This window comes from Spodoptera frugiperda, chromosome 29 (assembly GCF_023101765.2).
Source record: "Spodoptera frugiperda isolate SF20-4 chromosome 29, AGI-APGP_CSIRO_Sfru_2.0, whole genome shotgun sequence".
NCBI classification, from domain to species: domain Eukaryota; kingdom Metazoa; phylum Arthropoda; class Insecta; order Lepidoptera; family Noctuidae; genus Spodoptera; species Spodoptera frugiperda.
Genome location: NC_064240.1, coordinates 10,053,002 through 10,073,657, shown reverse-complemented (window position 1 = coordinate 10,073,657; position 20,656 = coordinate 10,053,002). Strand labels below are relative to the sequence as shown.

General features: G+C 33.0%; 1 protein-coding gene across 3 annotated transcripts in view; it reads left to right on the top strand.

The window, feature by feature from the left end:
* Positions 1-1,359: 1,359 nt before the first annotated feature.
* The window catches only part of LOC118268429 (poly(rC)-binding protein 3), a 220,817-nt gene continuing 201,520 nt past the window's right edge, over positions 1,360-20,656 (top strand). For 2 of the 3 annotated variants that reach the window (XM_050706612.1, XM_035582916.2), the window contains exon 1: positions 1,360-1,772. The gene's annotated coding sequence lies outside the window, so the exon portion shown is untranslated. The remainder of the gene's footprint in view (positions 1,773-20,656) is intronic. The other variant, XM_050706613.1, reaches the window with a different exon arrangement.

The following is a 20,656-nucleotide window of genomic DNA, read 5'->3' as shown; positions in this document are numbered from 1 at the left end:
ATAGATAGCAGGAACACCCATTTTCAATTTAAAAGCTTCATAATTAGATTAAAATCTCAAACGTTTTAGGAATTTATTTAATTACGTTTTATTAATACTACCTAATATTTATGTGTGGTGTCATTAATGTTTAAGAATCTAATAGGATATAAGTTCACAGTCAATCTTTTCGTTTCATTTTAACCGGCTTTTAACGAATCTGTGGGTGTTTACGCTGTGTCGGTGATGAATCACTCTATTAGTGTTCTAATTAAATTAATGGATATTAGTTATTTTCTTCGATTTAATAATAAACTTGTTGTTAATGTAGTTTATACGGAATAAGTTTTAAATAACAACGTATTTAACACTCTTTTACATGTAGGTTTTCATATTCAGAACCTCAGTTTTTGACAGTTTCACTCAAAAGTCTTTAGTTTGTCTTTTGGAGAGTTATGAATTTCAAAACATTATTAGCTCAACTAAGGGATCAAAATAAATCTAAAACTTATGTTCCAAATGATCACTACGTCTTATGATCACTAGTTTATACTAAAACAACGGCTAATACCCAGTTATACAACTTAACTGAAACATTTTCCTTGACTTCCCACGGATCTATTGTGAACTTGTTATACCTAATAATCCGAAACAAAGTTATGTTATCGAGGAAAACTTCATTTCTTCTGAGCCCGACTCCGCCGCAAATACCATAACATTACAAGTTTATGTTCAATAAATAACACGAGTTAACCTTTCCTAATTGATTGATGGATGGCTGTTCTTCGCGAAAGCAGGGTGCGCATCACAACCAAGGTGAGTTCCGGGATCACATATATTACATACACACCAGTTTTAATTACTACAAGCTAAGCACGCAGAACTTGGCAACGCATTGCTAACTAAAATAATGTCTATAAACAAAGCAAAACTTCCCCTCCGTATCCTACAAAGCATCTGAACTGTGTAAAAGCTCGGCCGTAGGATACAAGACGTAACGTTGCATAATATGGCGCGTGTTCAGCCAAAGTATTCGTTATGGTATTTGCTACACCTAGCCAACGGGGGCATACGTTTTTCGATATGACGCCGAACGTCAGGTGTTCATCTCGTGACCTAGTTATCAAATTCTATTTTAAAACAACAGCTTTAAGTTTCAAACGGGAGTGTGTTCGCGGTTGTCGCTTGTGTCGTTTCGGTTGTGAGGCGGCGGGAGCCCTCCCTCTAGGAGAGAGCGTTGCTGGCGGCGGAGAGCACTTGAGACTCTGGCGAGGTGATCCGAGTGGCGATATTCGCGAGTTGGGGGGTTCGCTCGCTGCATCCCTCTTGCTCGCGAAGCGGCCGGCGCCGCGGCGGGCGGGAGGTACCCGCACCGGGCCGGCGTCACTCACATCGTTTCGGTCTCCCCGATCGTGTGTCCGATCCTCTCCTACCCGCGACGTACGATCTCTCCGAAGTCTACCGGTACTAAATCGAGCGTGCCGCGCTTGCCGCGACATTTATCATAAACATATCCCTTATATCGTGTTTTACCCTCCACTCTCCGATCACCTGCTCTCCGCACGACGGTCGGTAAACTTTCTTTTAATTATTAAGTTTTTGTTTTGGACTTTTCTCTGTGGAATTTATGGACCGTTAGATCTAAGACTTTACACGTGGTTAGTCGGCATTCTACAATTCTGTTGGTCGGTGCAAATAAAAGATTGTTTGGATTGTGGTAAAGGAAAAACGTCCGTATAGAAAAGCGGCCGGCCCCGCGCCGCCCGGTCTCATTTGCATCTGTCAAGCACTAGGTAAGTACCTGCTGCGTCTGCTTTTTAAAATCCTTCTGGTTTTTTTAAGTGTCCTTCAGGAGATCTTTCTTGGATAGCTTTAATCTTGACACAGCGTGACTGCTAAACAAACGGAGGGCAGTAATTTTAATTATTTCGTCATCGTTTTAATTATCCGGCAGAGGACAATGCGATGTGGGTATTTAAAAATGGATAGATAAATCCTCACCTGAGTGGAATTCTTTGTTTAAAAGTGTATCTTTAATTTATGAGCGTCTGTATTTAAAAGTCTACTAATGACTTGGGGTGATTAATGTTCACGTATTACTTGCGTGTATTATTCAGTACGATATAATAAGTGTCGAGAGTGAGATGGGTACTTTTATTGAAACATAATTTTAGGAACAATTTTTGCGTTATGTTTTATTACGGAGAGCTCTCTGCAGCAGCGTAATTTTGTTTTATTGAAAAATGTTCGGCATAACTTTGCATACGACCTCTCAACGTTAATTTCGAATAAAGCAAATACACACAGAGCGATATTACCTAAACTTTAGTTTCCAATATATTGTACAAATCGCTAGATATTTCTAAAAGCGCGGGAAAGGGATAAGATTATTGGCAAAGTTGGAAACTTTCCTCTAATTTGGGAGCAAGCAAACTGGTCTTTGTGGCTATTAATTAAAAGGTAATAAATTATTTCGAATACCATTGCGGAACCAGGAACCATTTGGAAAAATACTTTTATTTATTCAAACTTCTCGTTCCTAGTATTACTATTGTTCTAATTTACACTTTATTTCTAAGAAAATAGAGTTAGTATTGATAATCCAGTTCACGTACGTTTGTGGTTAGGATATTAGATTACGGAAGAGGTTTCCTATAAGACGAAGAGCTTTGTGCTGGTCCCGTGTGGTTACCAGCTTCATGGCTCGAATGGCTCCAACGTGGAAGTAAATTGATCTCTCACATATTGGTATTAAGGGTCAGTGAATAATGTACTGAGTCACACAAGGATCTAGGACTTTTTCTCTATATGAAATGTTATATTTGACTCCCGACTTATGCAAAAAGTGTGGAATAAACTTAAGGCAAATGTAAAAGTTCGCCTTATGCCTGCTGCTATGCGTTTCAAAGTCTAAATCAAAATCATTTATTCAAATTAAACCATGAATAGGTTTTTGGACTTTTAAAATGTCAATAAATAAAGAAATAAATAATAGTCTGTCAGTTTGTCTGTCCGTGAAGCTAGGTGCTCGTTCCAAAGTGTAGCTTTGAATGGAGGAGAGTGAGTAAGAAACTCCTGTCGTTTTTTACGTTCGCCTCTTTTCAATTGAGTCTAGCATATTACGATTTATGTCAAAATTAATGTATCTTGAAAAAAATTAAATTTTATAAATCACATCAACACATAGTTTAAGAAAAAAAAAATACTGTGGATTTTTTTAAAGTAAATGGTAGATTAGTTAAATTGATACGGAACCCTAAAAAAGGGTCATAGTTAGTTTTCAGTTCTGCGTCTGAGTAGTTATTTGTTACTGTAAAAGTAAAAAAAAGACACTTGGATTATACGAAGCACGTATTGTTAGGAGTATAAAGTATAAAGATGGACTCTATGAGATAAAAACTTATCCTAATGAGCGTGTTTCATTTCAGCTCGTCATTACTGTAACGAAGCTAATGAAAATTGATTACACTTTGATTCTATTACTTTTTGTGTTTCTTACTCGTATTTGTTTTTACAAGCTTCTATTTTGTTTAAGTAAGAAGAATTGCTTTTTTTCTTTATTTAAAGATGGGAAGTTTAATATAATTTCTTATCATAATCATGTTGACGTCCACTGTTGAACAAAGGCCTCCTCCTTAGTATTAATTCTTAATAATTTCTCATATTGTTAAAAAAAATATAAATATCTATAAATATCTAAATATGTGACACAAAAATGCACAACAAAAAATTTCTTTGTCAAAAAAATTACAAGTTTTTAAACTGACATGGTCGCTAACACTAACATTAGAACTTAAGACAGGATATTTACCATGTTTATTTAAATAAGTACTTAAGTTCTAAATTCAGCCTGTAAACTACATAACGTAAATTACAAAACTGCACCGACAAACACAAAAACACACAAACACAGTTACACAAACGTCAACAAAGTAATTTATTTCTCCGAATAAAATAAATACATCGCCAACTTTCCCCTTTTCGGCTCTTTAAAAGCTAAATTATATACGCTTGGGGTGCAAAAATGGAGACATATACTACTGTTGGGACCCGAGAGTTATTGTAGGCGACCTACATGGCTAGAAAGTACTCCATTCATATTTTATATTCCATTACACGAGACTGTACGTTATTCAATAGTCAGCCGCAAATTTTACGGAACATAGCATCTATTCCGATACAATCTATTCGGTTGGGGAGAAAAATTACAAGCTCATGACACATGGTTTTCTTGGAGGTGGAAATGGGCAGAGTCGAGCAGTGGTGTATAGGTAATGTTTTAATAGTGTGTGTGTTACAGGGATTTGTGGTAAGGTTTGATGATGATGAGTTTTTTGGTGACACGGTGATTTGTTTGTTGAGTTGATTTTTCAAACAATTGATTGGAATTGCGGCAATCAAACACGAAAATGCAAATTTTAGGTCTCTGCAGACTACCTATCGGGTTTACCGTGGCTCCGGCTCGAAAAGTAAAGCTCGGAGTAGGAACGGGGTGGTTTTTCAGTGTCTGACACCCCTTAGTCAGTAAGAGTTTGAGAGTCCCTTTCGCCTCGCCCAAGGCGGGAGAAGTCATTGGATGATTTCCCCGTTTAAACAAGGTCTATAATTAAATATTTTTACAATTCAATTTTTAACCAACTAAATAATTAGCAAGAGCTCAGCTTTTGTTTTATGAAACTATGTTCTTTCACCAGAAGAGCAAAAATGATATTTGAATGAACACTATCTATTTAGTGTAGTTTACATTGCATGCTTATTAAAAGTTAATTGCATAAATAACTTTCAAAACAGCAGCAAAATACCACAGGGACATTAGGCTTAGCGTTCTCTTGAAGGAAAATCTCCCAAACTCATGCATACAAAATGCTGTTATCACAAGTGATGCGATACAAATTCAAACAAAACATCACTTGTTTTCATTTAAATTTAGACCTTAAAATAATAATTTATTATGACATATTTTACATTACATAATTACTGTTGCTACCTCAACTTTTAAGTAAGATAATACCCTGTCTAAAATAATGGGTTTCAAAAGCTTTTTGAGACAATGTTAGGTACTTTAATTTTGTTACCCTTGACAATTTTACAATAGGAAAACCGTTTGGCCATCTAACGACATGAAACGTTTCTAATTATAGCTTTTAATAAAAATATTTACAGTAATAAAGTTACATAACACTTGATCGTTAATAGAGATGATGACGGGTATGAAAAAATAAACAATTTAGTCTGTTAGTTAGATAATGAAAAAATATTAGACACGTATTATTTTTATTTAGGAAAGAAAATAATATCTAAATAAAACGTATTAAAGTTTAGTTGAGCTAATTACGTCATTTCTTTGTATAAAACGTAATTAGAAGTGACGTCACGCGATATTTCAAATCAATATATTGTCGAAACTATTTGTTTCCATAAAAAAATAAATATAAACGTGTCTAATGATTTAAAATAATCTACCAGACGGACAATGAAACAAAAATTAATCATGTACTAAGTGATCAAAATTGCAATTGCTGAACTAATAATACAATATCGGATTACACGCTGATTTCTTTAAATTAAGGCACATCCAAATCTTCCTTAGACATTTAAGTTATAACAACAAACCAATAAAATAAATTGTAAAGTCCCAAGATTTAAATATTTCAGAATTATTATTATTATTTTTTTGATTATTGCTAATTATTCAAATTTTAGAAAAAAACTAAGGACAAGATGATATGAACAGAATAACAAGTTACATCTTACATCAGAAAAAATGTACATTTATCTATCCAAAAATGTCCTGATTCCCGTTCTTTCGTACCCTATTGACATTTTGACACTGATCTGATTCTTATTTTGACAATACCAGCTCACTATGGCCCCTCTAAGAGGACATGTTTGTTTAACCGGACTAAGCTGGTCTTAGAGTCAACCCTAATCTGACCCAGAAAGGGAAAAGAGAATAGAGAAGACTTAAATAAAAACAAGATCCCTAAAGAAAGATGAAGACAAATAGAACATTTTGAATAGGCTTTTAAATAATAGAATGCAAATAGCAAACAAATTATTTTAATTACAATTTGAAATTGATAAAACATGAAATGGGTTTGAGTATAGGTGATATGATTTGAAAGTAATAAGATACCAACATGCAGTAATTAATTTTCATACAATTGACGAATCACATCATGTCACCCTAGACAATTTTCTTCTACCAATAGATTTTTGACATTGATATATTGCAATAAAGTTAAATTTCACAAAATTGATAAATTCTGATACCTTCCTGTACTAGCCCCTTGATCTACATGGTGCAAGAAAAACGAACTGCAAAAGGAACTTCAAGTAAAGGAATTATGTCAGTCCCTTTGTTATTGACATAAGATTTTGCTTGTTTTCGCTCTGATCTTTGAACAGAAGAAAAACTCAAAGTGTACCCGCTGCCGTCTTCCCACGAAGTGTTCATCCGACGATGGACTACTTCAATATTTGTTGAAGATGGTTTGATCTGGTAGCATTGGTTGGGGATTGAAATTGTTTAATTGAATGGCATTGTTACTCAAACTTGATCAATTACAAGTGTGGGAGAGCCATGCTTCGGCACAAATGAGCCCGCTCGACCGGAGTGATACCACGGCCTCACAGAAAACCAACGTGAAACAACGCTTGCGTTGTGTTATACCTATTTCCCTGTTAAATAAGTCATGTAATATTGTGAAAATTTTTCGAAGAGTTTTAAAGGCCGTGATTGCTCCGTAAAGCATTTTTTATTCTTTCATATATTTTAACACTATTCACAGATGAATAATTATAAAAAATATTAAAACTAGCGTATGTATACATATTTAGCAAAACACTAGTCAAATATTTGAATTTTCTATGACAAAACATGTTTTTGTAATCATGCAACTATAATATTACAATGAAAAGCTTACAAAACAAAATCTTTTATCCTTCTAAAGGTTATTGTGGTAAACCAGCTCATAATGTCAGGGTCTTAGACACCGGTATGTCCAGTACACCAGTACATAGTACCGCTAGTGAAACTCACTACTGCGAAACGAAAGCCGCAATGGATGCTTAGATTAGTTTTTATTAAGCTACCGTCCACATAAGTAGAGGTACTGAGTGCAAAAAGGTTTATTTCTTTAGGTTTATTTTTGGATTTTTTGTTTTTTAATTCGATTGCTTCGCGAATGGTTGCTTGTGCGACTGTTGAGCAGCAGGTCTCAGAATTGATTCCTGGAGTCATAAACTTTTTTAATTGCCTCGTTGATCGAGTGGTCGCCGGTATGACTTCCTAGCATTGAATTAGTATTGTATTCGATTTTCAATTTGAAGAAAAATATTGTACGTTTTCCAAATTTTCAGAATATCTCAGTTTCTGAGAATATGCTGCTTTTATTAAGTGATACGTTTGCCTCCTATTACATGAACCCTCTCTGAATACTTAACCGATGTTTTTAACAGAGTTTTTTAGTAAAAGCATAATAGACTTTCGATTGAGATATTACAACAGAAATATGATGTCTGAAAATATCTTTTGTATGGCAATATCCTCTCCTCTATTGCATGGGACTTATAACAGATGTTTATACTAATACTTGAAGTTGTCACATGGTCAGCACATGCGTTGTGTGTGGGAGTAAGTGTCACTTTTATTGTTGCAAATAAAAGACTTGAAGTTAATTAATTTTGGGCTTGAGTGACTTTTTCTGAAGTCATTAACTTGTTTCTTTTAATTTTACTTTCTGAGTCCTAGTTTTTCCGCTATACTAGGCTTTCAGACATAGGTTTTGAGGAAGAAATTCTATATGATATAATAAACTGTTTACTTTTGGAATTAAAAAATGTTCGTAAAGTTATAACTATTTGTCTACAAACATTATCACACACGGCTATCCCAAAGGTATATAATATAAAGATAATGGAATTTGTTTTAATTTACAATTAAATACAAATTAGATTTTGAATCACATTAATTAAAAAATAAATTAAAATTATATGACTTAAATATATAGGTATAATAATATAAACTAAATAATATATTATATAAATAAATAACTTTCAGTTAAATAGTTTGTAGACTTTAATTAAAAAATATTAAATAAGATAAAGTAGAAATAAAGGTACATAAACATTTCTTTCACAAAAACTATTCATCTAATGGAACACATTAGAGCAGAAACGCACATAAAACAAGAATTTCCATTCGATCTGAGTTCAAAGCGAGTTGTAAAATCGACTTTATTGCTTTCACATCATAAAGTTCAGAACGCATTTTTACATCGATACCTAGCTAAGTATTCACTTCCCTTGCAATAGCACTTATAAAATTTTCTGTGCAAGTTTCGTTACTATCACTAAAATTATACCGGTTTTATGCGCGTTATTTTTATGTTGTGCAAAATGCATTTTTTACGTCCTTTTTAAATAATTTTCTTCTAAATTATGAGTGGGAGAAATAAATTTTAACACCAATGGTAAAATATTTTAGGAATGAACAAAAGCTGTTATGAGTAAATATTATTTACTTTTTAAATCAAAAATAAATTCGCAAATAGTTAAATCTCATCAAAAAATCAATAAAGAAAAAAAAATATCATGGTAAAGAAATCTAATATTTCATATAACCACAAGCCTACTCAATTACTCACAAAACAAAAAAAATATAACAGATATATTTAACAAAATTTAACCATGGTCACAATCAGTTTTGTCGACAGTACATAACTGTAGAACGACTTACGTAGGTACACGATAGTGTCAACAACCTGACAGGTCTTAGCGGATTCTTCCTGAACAGGTTCTAAGGACTAGTAATCCTCGTGAACAGCCAAGCTTATGTCATACATTTAACAACACATCATGAATTGAGATACTCGCGTATTTATTTAGCTCTGAATTCCATTGAGAGTATTAAAATATTATGTTTAGGTATTTGCATTTTTGCTTTTTTGTGCCTCGTCGATCGAGTGGTAGTAAGTGTGACTGATGAGAGGGGTTTCGGGTTCGATTCCCGGGTCAGGCAAACGCTTTGCTGAGTTTTTTTCAGTTTTTCGAAAATTTATCTGGAGTGGCACGGAGTTTGGAATTGTGTTCAGGACTTATATGGCAATAGGCTGATCTCCATTATAATATGGTATTTATACCGCAAATGGTGAAAAGTGGAAATTGTACGGTAGCTTTACACGCCGTAATATGCACCTCTGCCCACCCCTTCGGGGAAAAAAGGCGTGACGATACGACTTTTTTTTAAATCACTTCTACGAGAGGCTTTTTGCATTAAATACACATTTCCAGCATTGAATACAATTTCAAAACTCAACTATCATTTTTCTCAAAAGCCCTATTTATAACAAAAAAAAAACAATTTAAAATTCATGAATAAGTACAAACACAACATATCCTCCTTGTCCCTACATATCAATGGAACAGATATCAGGTTTACACAGCGAGTATTGAATACCTGACCGCAACCTTAGCCAGGACCGCAGAGCCCGACTGTCTCTACACTACAAAAAATACTTATATATAGTAGGTTAACTGTACTTTGACGACACTCTGTGGTTATACTTGAAGTAAAGATGAATACACTTTCTGGTTATTATCGTTCTAATGCTCGTATTTATGCAAGATGAGTGGATACTTTATAGTAATGTTGAATCATATGGAATCATTGGGTAAGGTAAAAAAAAGATTCTAAAATGTGTCTTAAGTGTTGTTTTGAATTGAGTTCCAATAATTTATTATTTTTATATTCCGGTGAATCCTCTGGTGTGCCGGGTGTCCATAGGCGACGCTGATCGCTTACTTTCAGGTGATTCGTCTGATCGTTTGTCACCTATTCCATAAAAAAATGTATACTATTGGGACATCCAGTTGTTGCTACATAATTAACATTAAATTAAAAGTATCTAATGATATTAGTAATATTAGTACCTGTAAACATCATTTGAAGGACATCAGCATGCATTAATTAATTAATTAAATTATATCAACAAAGTAACTACATTACATCAATTATTAATCCATCAGATTAATGTTTATTGTAGTTACAACTTAATGAGAGAATCTCCTTAGGATTCCTTTACTAATAGTGATCTTCTTCATGATTACGCTTTATATTTATTTCATGGACACAATTATATAAAACACACAAGCTCTCTTTTTTTAATAGATTTTCAATCCAATTTCAAAAGCGATAAAAACGAAAATGTATTAAAAACACGCATTCAACAATTTGCAGTAACTCAATGTCCAGTGCTTACTATACCAAGTAACCTAAAAAAAGTAATACTAAGCTACTTAAAAACTAACCTCCAGGCCATCACGACAACGATACTACGATTTCCAAGCTAGTATTATTTACATAGCAACTGACAACAATATTCTATAATACCTGTGTGTAATTTAATTTGAAACGACAGCTACAGAGACAGAATAATCTTGTATACTTTGTACAATCAACAAAGTTGTCGGGTGCTCAGGTGAAATGTGACGTTGACTTTACTACCAATATTATGTCACGGGAAATTTGCCTCAGAGAAAGAACGTAAAGTTTAAATGGAAAGTTAAATTCTTCTCTTTTAATCTCAATACAATGAAATTAAGTATCAAACAATGACACTAAATTATTTCGATTTCAAATGTATTTTACATGTATAGTACAACTGTTATCATAAAATTTTACAAAGTAACGGATTAGTATCTTTTATTTTTTTAGGAATGAATATATTTTTTATTTCGTGATTCTCCATACTCATTTAATATATCAAATGATACCAGACAAAGGGTTTCGATGTCAAATGGCTTTAATCCATAAATGACTATATGACGAACTAATAGTTTGACAGATTTTTGTATGCACAAAGAACAGATTACTGCAGCTTTTTACAAGTAAATATTTTAACAGATTGAACATTCATGTCATTTGTGTTCAGTAATCCATCAACGGCGAAACTTTTATTATGAAAAATAAAAGACCGACAGACAGACATTATGGATTTTGATTTATATGGTTTGAGTTGTAAAAGAGCATTTTTGATTTATATGGAAATTGACACTGACTTTTTTTTAAATTTATAGTGACATGGATTTGTTTTGTCGATAGTACTTCAAGAGTTCATCCTCAGTATGAACATGTTTATGTAGCTAATTTAATTACCTACGTATAAACATTGCTTTCTATTGTAATTGGCTTATATATAGGTATTATGTATTTGTATTTTCTTGTTCAAATGTATGTATAATCCAAATGTAACTGATATTATAGTGTTGTTCGTTAAGTTTGTCGTTAAAGTAATTCATTGTTAATTTGTAAATTAAAAAAAAAACTCAAGAAAAATTACTTGAAAAACAATTAACTCAATTTATATAAAACTTCTAGAGTTGGAACACACTAATTTTGGTTCAAACCATTTTAATTATGAATGTATTAAAGACTCTAGTCATTCACTTTCCTAAGACAATAATCACAATTTCAAGTAAAACGACTCCTGCAAAAACCCAGTATTTTAATTTATAGGTCAAGGCCTGTTAGGCCTTTTACTTGGCACTTAACCAAGGTGTCATGGAAGACACTTAGGTCATAAAATGGTGCGTGGCAAACAAGCATTACCGTTAATGCTGGAATAAATTAAGCGAAGTATCCTTCAAGGAGCAAAAACTTATATTTGTTTGCGTAGTCGTTTATTTAAGTTATGTTCTAGTGGCAACGTAAGTAAGGAAAAATAATAATAACGTAAATTAATTATTAGGTTTTTTTCGGTTTACTCATGTATTTATTTGATGAGGAACTCGACTAGTTTCAAGTCATGCTAGAGGCTTGTAATAAAGCGACAGTCGCCGCGACGTGTGTTGCGGAAATCTGCTCATAAATATGAGCCTCTGGCATGGCTTGAAATTAGTCGAGTGCCTCGTCAAATAGGTAATTACGCAAGTGAGTCGAAAAGCATAATAATTAATTTAGTATGTCTGACGAAAGTTATAATATAAAAATAATAACGTATCTATATAGGCATGTTTTAAATAAACTAAGTGATTTATATTGTAATTCTTAGAATATTTCCTATAAGAATGAATGAGTGAATAAATGAACTTTCGACGAAGACCTTTTCAGAAAATCTTTTACGTGACTAACTTGTACATTTTAATTAACTAATTATGATACAGAAATAGTCTAAATTTTTGTACCTCTTTGATGTTATATTTGTCCTGGTATTTTACACTCTAGTGTACATAACTACTTAATTTGGATTTTTAAACCAAATGCATTTGGTGAAAAGTAGTATGTAATTATTTTTTCATACATATCACAAAATATGCAATGTTATAACCAATGTATGGCAATAGGCTCACTCCTAAATGGGACTCATAATGGTGAAAAATAGATGTCTGTATTAATATATTCACCTCTGTCGTTTGGGGAATGAAAAGCTTTGTGACGTAATATATTATGACGTCATTTGTTTTAATTTTAAACATCGTCGTCGTTTTTTAATACGATACATTTGGTTTTTTTGTGAATATAAGTAGGTTCATATCTAATTTTGTTTCTAGAGTTTATACTAAGATGTTTTTTATGTATTTTAACAAGTCTATTATTTTCTTTCTTAATTATAGTAGTTACAAAATAAGATTTGAAGAATTTCTTCACAAGGGGCTCGTTTAATTAGTTCATTTTAATGATGTAAGGCTCTGTGACTTTCCAATTAAAGTACGCAGGCACTTAGCACTCCTAATTTCTAATTAGTAAAATGTTTGGAGTAATTAATAGGTATCTATTAAGGACATAGAAAATGTCAATGATTATAATTTAATTAGAAGTCTATCAAACCAATTATTTATTGAAACAGCGTAACTAATTAGAAATTACTTTTCAACTATTAATTAGTCTGTCTTTTAAAACTGTGTAGGACATGATAATGACGGTACAGATGAGTTTCTGAACTGGAGCCTTTTTTAGTACGAGTTTGATTTACGTTCAACGAGATCGAAACGAGAACGCGTTCGGCGCTCTGATTGGCCGACTCAAGTAAACTAACCATAGGTACATTTCTGAAACCATTTATCCATCTTACATTGTTTTATTGTAGCAACTTTATGTTGCTTTTTTGGTTTTATATAAAAATGTCTTTTGGTCAAAAGTTTATCGTAGAAAAAATAACTTACAGAATTAACACTACAGTGATACTACAGTAGGCTCGTCGCGGTATCTGTGTACGCTGCTCATGACGAAGAGTCCCTCGGTGACTCGAAACTATTAGAGCTCTTCTACATTAATTTACTTGATTGAACCGTGATTTTTAGTTAATATAGTATGTGTCACGATAGAAATTATAAAAAAAAAAACTTACAGAATAATACTTATATACAGCAAATTTTCTTTAAAAACAAAATTCAATTCTGTATTACAGGACAAATAACCCTGTTTGAGAAAATTCAATCGCTTGTCATCTTTGTCAAGTCCTTTAATTGATCGTTAATTGGGCCAATCAATCACGAACTGACATTAAATTCACTAATAAACGATTTGATTAGCTTCGTTAAATGAACGATTAAACTCTTGTAGATATTAGTTTGTAAAATGATATTACAAGTTATTTTTTAGGATTTGTTAAATAAAAACGCTACAAATGTAGATACTAATATTAATTACCTATACTCCTTAAAAGATCATATTTAGGTACCTAACTATATCATAATTGTACCTATCTTGAAATCAAAAATAGCCAACTGATAGAGAAGAAAAAAATTTAGGGACTGCATCTGTATATGAGTCTGGATGGCTTGTGTATGTGAATTTGTAGGTTTTTTAAACGCACCCACGGCACAGGAGCAATACCTCGTGTGGGGTAACGTTTTTTTTAAAGAAGAATGTCAATTTACTTTTTAATCAAACTTGAGAATCATAAGGAAAATTTTTGGAACTAATATCATTATTTCTCAAATAAAACGAACCATAAAAAATATTCAACGAATGACTCTTAGAGTTCTAAGAGAAGCGATCACTCAAAGCGATACAAAACATTACCCCTTTCAACACAGTCGGCTAAAAAGGACATTAGCATCACATTTACACGGGATTTGAACAGGCTACCCACAAGTTGTGTACAGCTGAGCTATCATTTGTAAGGCTCAGGGAGGCGACAACCGCCTGTTTCCGTTTCCGTATGTTGACAGGAATCTACCTCATGAAGGAAAACATGGCGTTATTGTGTTGTGTTCGGATTTCTGTGACGAATTTGTAAATTTACTGAATCCTATTTATGTAAATATTTAAATCGTAAATTATATACCTATTGGATTGATGTTATTAAATTATTTTAATCGATATATTTTTTAAATTAAAACATGACATATGCAACGGCTTTAATTTTCGAAGGAGTAGGCAGACGTGTACATTACGGTATGTAATGCCACTGTACAATGTACACCCACTGATCACCATTTGTGTTATAAGTTCCATGCAATATATTGCCATATACTGGGCACAATACCAGACTTCGTGCTACTACGGATAAATTTTCGTAAAACCGAAAAAAGCCTAATAGTACTTTGCCTGACCGGGAATCGAACATGAGAACCGCTTTCTCGGCAATCGCAATTGCGACCACTCGACCATCGACGCAGATATAACCAAATACCGGACACAATTTCCGTCTGTGCTATTAAGTACTGAGATTTTTTCCATGCTGAAATTCCTAACTCGATCTGGAATCAAACTTGACACATTTAATCCACCAGTTACACTTGCAACCACTGAACCAACGGTTGTGGTTGGTTACCGACTAAACATAAATTCGTTTTCAATCAAAATATTATTATTTAACCTGCAAATCAGCGGTCATTTGCAGGGAAGGAATAATAATTATATATAAACTAATTATTGGCTTTACGATATTCATTATGGTTGAACTGGTTTGTTTATATTTCATGTTCTACTTAATATGTTTACATACAATGGGTTTTCATATAATTATTCAGCTGTTTCACGGGTTAATTTCGGTTATACATTTTTATGTTATGTATTTTTGATGAATACAGTCTAGTTTTTAGCTCATAATGAGTATAAAACATTTAAAAAATTTACCTTTATCACTCTCCAGTCTAACTCTTAACCTTAAGTGTGGGAGAGCCATGCTTCGGCCAGAGTGATACCACGGCCTCACAGAATACCGACGTGAAACAACGCTTGCGTTGTGTTTCGTTGTGTGAGTGAGATTACCGGCGGCCCAATTACTCCCTTTCCCAATCTTCCCAATCCCCGATTCCCCAACAACCTATAAATTCCTAACCCCCAAAAGGCCGACAACGCACTTGTAACGCCTCTGGTGTTACGGATATTCATGGGTGGCGACCATTGCTTACCATCAGGTGATCCGTCGGAAATAAAATCATGAAAATTTTTGTTGCAATATGAATATGAAAGACAAATAAAGCCTTGAAAAAGAATTATCAATATACCACACAAAAAAGAGACATTGCATAACTTCGAAATTCGAAAATTCAAATTAAAAAAATGAACCACAAAAATGTATTCATCGGGTGAAAGAAAATGGCAGGCAAATTGTTTTCCATAATTAAATTGTTGTTCGAAATTATCAATATTGTATAAAAAAGCCATCGGAATCAATGTACCGAATATTTTCGACAAAAACGCCATTGAATTTAACCGAGTTTCCGCATCGGTAAGGCGAATATTGCATTTTCATTCGAATGAAGTGTCAACTGCATTTTAAATAACTTAGCGGGTTCGGCTCAGCAGCCGATATTGATTTGTTATATTTTCGGACACTATTTTCGGGTGAATCGGTGAGAAAACTTTAAAACTTAATTCGGAATCTAGGCCGGTAGACTCCATTTATTTTTTGTGTCTCTCTTTTATTTAATACAGCTTCGCATGGGTGCAACAGTGTTATATTAGGCATGTATTATACATATGAATCATCCTCCTAAATTATTTTATCTATAAAAAAACAGCATCAAAATCCGTTGCGTAGTTTTAAACATTTAAGTATACAAAAGAACATAGGGACAGAGAAACCGACTTTGTTTTATACTATGTAGTGATTAGTCGAATTTTGAAATTGACAAAAGCAAACTAGATAGGTAATTAGTTTGGCTTCCCTTTATGACAAAGGAAAATTATGAAAACACATTTTAATATACAGCTTTTTAATATACTATTACCGTAATTACACAACTACACACACATATATACACATTATATGTATAAGTCGTTTGTTCCACGACAGAGTCTTAAAACAAAGCTAATTGTTTATTTACAGCGAAATCAGTTTACATTTTCACCAGTACATAAAGCTCATTAAAAAGTAAATACTAGAGCGAGACAATAGACGTTATCTATATACTTCTCTGTCCTTATGTAAGCAGCTTTGTTATCAAAACATTGTCACAGGCTTACTGCTACTCTCACAATAGTATATTTAGTTCACAGTAAGCTTCAAATATTCGAAATGGACTCAAAGGGCATTAAAATAGAGTTTAAAAACCGTTGACATAATTATATTAACTTTTTCTGGTGGATCGCAGAAAACTGCATGTTTCTTTGTTATGGGATTTAATTTTCTTCTGGGGACGAAATAATGTCCAGTTTTGTGTTTCTTTTATTATTTTAAGTAGAAAATCGTAAACAAAAACACGTAGGCAATGATAAACTCTTATTATCTATATTTCTACCATTTTCTTCTGTGTCGTAGGTGCGTTAACAAACATACAAGTTCACATAAACGTGACACTTAGACCCGAAACAAGAGTTCGTGGATCACACAAAGAGTTGCTCTGTGCGGGAATCGAACCCGCTACTCATTTAGTTCTAAGTAATCATAGTAATAGATAAATGCCTCTCCAATTTTCTCATGAGATAGGTTTTTAATATCCATGTGTATATAAGTAATGATTTTTTAATTCCATGTTCAGTTTTTATACATACCTAATTATATGTTTTTAATTTAATTAGTTACGAAGAAATCTACAAATAGAACGCCTTTGTGTAAACAAGTAAAAGGTAATAGGTATGTAAATAAAAAATAAAGTGCCGAAATAAAAATAAAAAGAATTTCTATTACCCAAATAAGGTCAGTTCCTCATTGACCTCACGCACTCGAATATCACCAACGACTCCTAAATATTTCATCTAAGTTTATTTCCCTGGTTCAGCATAAACGGGAATTTTTATTCGAGTTCCCGTCGATGTGTCCCCAGCCTCCTGCTATTCGACAGTTGTCAATCTGTGGTATGCGTGACTGGCTTCGGATTTTCCAAAAGGGGTCCGTGGGTCTGTAGAATGCGGATGTATTATGTATTGTATAGTTCCAACAATTTCTTTGAGAAGTATCCAAATATATTATGATCAGTTTTTTGTAAGGTATTTGTTGAATGTTTTTTGCTCTGTTTTCTTCATTGTTATGTGAATGTGAAACTATTTGAGTTTTACTGGATAGATATGTGTGAATGGTGTAATGCTTTATTAAGGAAACTAATTGATAATGCCGGGTACATAAATTATGACAAAAAGCTATTGTCCAAACCATTTGCTATCCACCTGAGATGTGGTTTGTAGCAATGCTACAAAGATGTAATATCTAAGCTGTGAAACTATGTGATCGTTTCCATTGATACTAAGCGAGGAAGATACGCAGCTCGACTATGCGATGTATTAATAGTAAGAAAGTCATCCATATCACGCATGTTTCAAAAACATGGCTTAGCTGAGTCCGTTTCCACCAGTGCTTAGCTATGTGTACCAATCAATATGATTGGTGGAAGCCAAACGCATCCACAGCAACGTAGCATAGCACATCTCTGCTAGAAAAGCACCAAAACTAATGGTTTAAAAATCAAATAACAGCTTTTACATAGAAAAACAGTTTATAATACAAATGATTATTAAGTTCATTGATTATCTTTTACGTACTAGAATTCTTATGGGACCTCCCATTATTTGAGATGCAACTAATGATAAACTGCTAATGCATTATTATGCTGTTATCAGCCGTTTCACGCGGCCGTACACACACCAGTGTAACCACAGGGGAGATTTTATTAACTGTTAAACTAACTGCCATGGCTTTTAACTAAACCACTCATGGTAATTTGTTGTGATTGGAGTTTTTGTAGGTATAATGTAGGTTTAATTATATGGTTTTCTTTAATAAGGAAATTGATTTATATTAGTAATCTATTGATCATATTTCTGTGCTTTTGTTTTGAGGATCCAAAAGACAAAAATGTCTAGATATAAACAGATAATGTTATAAGTATCAAATGAATTTTTAGGTAAGATGATTTTTAGGGGAGAAAATCATCCAATGACTTCTCTCGCTTTGAGCGAAGCGAGAGGGTGTATCAGACTCTTACTGACTAAAAACCACCCTGTTCTTACTCCTGCTTTTCGAGTCAGAGCCCCGATAATCCGCTAGGTAGTCCGTAGCTCCGGGTCGGGCATCAGCCTTACTGATCTTTGGTGGTTTAATGGCTCTTTGAGGCGCGTACCAAACGCGACGCCCCGTACGCACGGGTCTAGTTCTGGTTGTCCGTCTGCAGACCCGAATATTTAGAGTACTTTTAAGTAAGATACGAGCCTGTTTTACGCCAAACATTATAACTTTCAATCAAATTACTATTCCCCAGTAGTTTCAATCATCCAAAATGAACCATAAATATTTCAATCATGCAAAAATCATCTGTTGAGTGGTTAAAGCCGGGGCAATATGATTCAAGTCGGATCGAGAACACTTAAATTCCAATTAATATCGATATATGCTGAAACGGTATTATTGTATTAATCCGAACAGTGATATACTTAATGACTTTATTGAGTCGATGTTTATACAATCATTCGGTAAGTGCCGTTATTTCGAATATATCAATTTTAATTTATTGATTGCAGATTTGAGTAATTGGTTCTACAGGCTTAAGTTGATGGGATGAGTAGGTACTCTGTAAGTAGGTACAAATTGCAACGATAACTAGTATACACCAACACATCGACATAACTATCGCTACACAATATCCCTGTGTGGGTATTCCGTAGTAATGTGCATACAAACGTTTGTTCATTACGCACACATTGGTATATACTATAAATTATTGTGTCGGTATATGTAAGAATTTCGTAAAAGATTTTATGAATAAAAACAAGGGTAGAGATAAAAATAATACTTAACAAACATTTAATAAATCGAACAACGAAAGATCGAGCTACACAAATTATACCCATACAAATATATCTAAAGGAATCTTCTCGTCGTATATTTATGTTATTGAATCCATTACAATATTTCGTAACATTTATTAATTGCACGTTTGGCGTAATGGTTAACGCTTTGAGTTATCAGGCAAGGTGTCGCAGGATCGAACCCAGCAATAACAAGTTCTTTTTGTAGTGTTTATCAAATATTTTTAAACAACATCTAATTCTAAATTTCTAATGATTCGATACTTGAGTATTAAATTTGTAATGTTTGTGGCGACCACGCAACTCTCGGGTCATTTTATTTAGCCCGTTTATAAAGTAACTACCGTCAATTCTTTAACTGTTTTCCAGATCACCCAACTTACAAAATAAAATTATATTCTTAGTTGTCAATTTATGAGCATTTCATTTTCATAGTTTATTGCTACATAATTCGTGTGTAAAGCTCAACATGTCTCAACACTTCACAAATTTGAAAAAGGCAGAAGTAATTATTTTGCGCGAACAAAAGATAGATCTTTTGTTTTAGATAGATCTTTTCTTTAGTGAAATAGAAAGGCGCTTAACGATATCGGTGAGTAAATAAGATAATTATTATGTTGATATTCTGGGTAATTGATTGAATTAATAATTTTATTTAAAGTTCTCTAAAATTATATTTTTAAATATAATAAAATAATGTTATAAAATACAAAAAATAATAACATTAAAAAATTAATGAATATTAATATTTGAATAATGAATACTTTTTTATTATTATTGATGAATTTATTATTAAGAATAAATAATTATTGTTTAATAAATTTAAAACTTAATCTATTTTAATTTATATTAATAGGATACTAATAATAATATTTTCTTAAATATCATTATAAATAATTTATTATTAATCCTGTTGTAGCTTAAAGGATTTTAGTAGCATTTTATTACTGTGTAAACCTATATATATGTTGATTATAAAATATTGTATAATTATTGTGTTTACAACTAAAGCTACTTGTAGTTATATTTTATTCCTATTGATAAGTAACTTTATAGATTTTCGTGGTATTTTAAATAATATATTTTTGTTTAATAGTGTATGTCCGTGCAGTTATGGGTGCGCAGATATGCGGAGACTGGTGATATTGAAAATTGCCAAGCTGGGCCGAAGCCGAAGGCAAATTCGTTAGCCCGGCACTACGACATCATAGCCAGGCATAAGGCTGATTCCTTTTTCAACGCGCACTGCAGCAACGGCACTCGATGTTTTCACGCAAACAATAAGGAGGCACCTGCATTCTGGTTTAAGGTGCAGGAAGCCACCCAAAAAGATATTACTGCCGATATGCACCAGGAACAGCGATAAAATTTTGACAGAAGTTTTATAAATTTTGATAGGGCTAATAATGTGGTTATATTTAACGATGTAAATAATTAATTTCATGCTAGCAGCATAAAGTTTAAATTTATTTGTATTGAATT